The following is a 2,948-nucleotide window of genomic DNA, read 5'->3' as shown; positions in this document are numbered from 1 at the left end:
TCCTCTGGGCGCTCCTTGGTGGAAGGAGAGGGACTTGGTCCTGAGCCTGCCCAGGATCCACCCGCACCGGAACCCGGGACTCCCAGTCCCTGGATGGGCTCAGTCCCACCCAAGCCAGACGCCCCGGAGACCCGGAGCCCGGGTCCTCCAGCCCTCGCTGCTGCCGCTCCTCGTGGAGCCCGGGCCCCCCACGCCACCTCAGCCTCAGCGCGGCTCTGCGAGGGCAACGCCAAGGATGCTCTGGGCCCAGCGGGGGCACCCGGCCCCAATGGGATAGTGACGCCCTGAGGGCGCAGAATAGCGCGGCCTGCGCAGGGCCCGCCATCTTGGGCCTTGCAAAAAGAGCAGCCTCTTCAATGCTCCCACCCGGAACCTCCCTGGAGGCCCCAGCCCCAGAGCCTGGGCAGTGGCGCCTCCCTGACCCTGGGTAAAGAAAACTCAGCTCCTCCGTGGAGACCCGGCTCGCCGCGGGAAGCAGACCGCGCATGCGCCCTGCATGGCTGGAACGATGGGTTTCATTGCCCTCTGCCGGCCGTGAGGTGGCAGCACAGAACGTTTGGCCTTTACTGCTTAGCAGCGGACCTGAGTCTGAATCACTGAAATTCAGGTATGGATTATTCAGTACCTTTCTTTTGGAAGATCAAATGGAAATTGAGTACGGTATCTTGTGCTTTAATTAAAGAAGATGGGAATAAAGAAACAAATTCGAAAGTTAGTATACAAAAGTCGATTGATTCCCTCTATGCGAAAGGAAGAAGAGCTTGAATAAGAGAAGCATTCTGTGTTATGCTTTAATGCTGGAGATCTGCCACCATGCATTTGTCAAATCCCGTAGAATTTCACAGCACAAATAGTACATCTTAATGTGGCTCAGGACTACTTATAATGGCAGCCACAGTTTGAGGATAAATTACATATTTAATTAAATAGATTAAACAATAAATAATGTTATGAGCTCTGCCTGGACACAATCCTTGCCTCTCCAACCAGTTTGCCAAGGGCTCGAATTTCTTGCTCGTTATCCTCATACTTGACATAAACCCTGGCTGCAGAGTAAAATCCATCACCTGTGGAGATTTTTTAATATAATGATGTGTCCATTTCAAACATGGAGAAGGCCATTTAGCCTTAGTAAGGCCTATCGTATTAAGATTGTGCCTGTTTTGCAAAATTTCAAGTCATCATTCCACTTGTTATTCAGGAAACATGTTCTCTTGAGATTTAGTTTCAATACTGAGGCTCCTTGATGGACGATACATTTTCCAATTCTGAGGACAAGGCAGAGGAGGCCCCCTCTGTGAGAACTTTCATTTTGCTTCTGGAAATGTACATTGAATCAAATATAGGAAAGGCTTGCATGGTGGCTGACGGGTTCGGCTGTTTTCTCATGCTGGTGTTTTATCTTCTGGACAGAAGTAAAAGGAGCACAGCTGTGTCTGTCTCTGTGTAATAACTGAGGACTTACCTGAATATACTCTGGGGTGCCATGAGATGAACTGCTACCTCCACTTAGAGAGGCTTCAGGGACAAAATTTCAAGAGATTTCTGAGGGATAGAAGAGCAGGGCTGCCTTATTCTCTGATCCCAGGTAACTACTCAGAGATAGAGGCAAGAGCTGGGGAATCCAAATGCATATACTAGGTGTATTTGATTCAGCCTCCATTTCCTTGCTAAATCTATGCAATGACACACTGAGAAATCTGGCAAGTGGAGCTGAAGATCCCTGATGTGTCAGTTCCAGGGTTGGATGGAAACAAGTGGTTTTAGTGGACATTGAAGTAAAGGGAGGTGAGCTGTGAGGAAAGAGCTGTGAAGACTGGGGAGACTCAGAAGTTGTGATGGAATCTCGACCCATAAGCCAAGGAGTGCAGATGCAAATCGATTTGTTAGGGCTGCATAAATGAAAGAAAGACTTCGTCAACACACTAAGTTTTTTCAACAACCGATTGTATTCTTTCAATATTTGTAAGTATTGATCTTTTGGAAATGTTTAATGAGATTTTTTATATAATTCTGCATTCAATTTATGCCCAGGACACTTTGCTATTATACATATATGTGCTGCATTTTTATGAATAAACATTTTCTCAAATTTCTGAATTATTTTGCTAAACTATGTGTTAAGAGTTTTTTTCTAGAGGTCCACCTTCTTGACTCACTTTTCTGATGAGAAATCTATCAGGTTTCTCCACAGTGATTTTCAAGTGTGATAGTTCCTCAATGTGAGAAACTTAATGTCAACTAAGAAATGAATTACCACTAAAGAATCTTCTCCTTTCAAGATGCTAACCGTGTTTTGTCCAGTGTGAAATCTCACATGTGCCACAAGTGTTACTCTGTGAAGAAAGGAATTCTCGTGATCTTTCAAGGCATAACTTCTCCAGTAAGAAGTGTTTGGTATTCCAAGAGGATTCATTGCCCTTGGAAAGACTTTCCCTTCATATTTAGCTTATAAAGGATTTCCTCTCTTATTTTCCATTTTAGCAGCATTTTACCATTGTGTTTTCTTGTGAACATCAAGCCTAGTGCTTGGCTGAATGTTTATTCACAGAAAATACAACTAAAGGGTTCATCCAAGTAAAGATTTCTGACGTTATTTGACAACAAATTGCACATAAAAACATTTTCACACTGAACGCAGAGCTAGAGATTCTCTACCTGATAGTCCCACAGGTTTTAAGTTGTTAAAACTGTTGCTGAAGACTTTTAGTTTATTATGTTGACAGTTTCAGCTCTCTCGTGTCATTTATGATCAGATCACTCACAAGCCTTTGGTACACACATGTCGTACAATTTCCCTTTCACATGAATTTATTGATGTGGGCTGAAGAACAAAGGTAACTGAAGTAACGTCCATGTTGATTACAGTAATTCTTCAAAATGTGAGTCTTTTGGCATGTTTAGATGTTACAACTACAGCTGAAGTCTCTTCCATATTCCTTACATTC

General features: G+C 44.0%; 1 pseudogene across 1 annotated transcript in view; it reads right to left on the bottom strand.

The window, feature by feature from the left end:
• LOC105502862 overlaps nucleotides 1-775 on the bottom strand; it is a 1,923-nt pseudogene extending 1,148 nt beyond the window's left edge. Inside the window, exon 1 of the transcript XR_001000411.1 lies at nucleotides 5-775. The product of XR_001000411.1 is annotated as an uncharacterized LOC105502862 (transcript). The remainder of the gene's footprint in view (nucleotides 1-4) is intronic.
• Between the last annotated feature and the right edge of the window lie 2,173 nt (nucleotides 776-2,948).

Source organism: Colobus angolensis, unplaced genomic scaffold, assembly GCF_000951035.1.
Source record: "Colobus angolensis palliatus isolate OR3802 unplaced genomic scaffold, Cang.pa_1.0 Scaffold818, whole genome shotgun sequence".
Classification (NCBI taxonomy): Eukaryota; Metazoa; Chordata; class Mammalia; order Primates; family Cercopithecidae; genus Colobus; species Colobus angolensis.
This window is presented reverse-complemented; position numbering and strand designations above follow the sequence as displayed.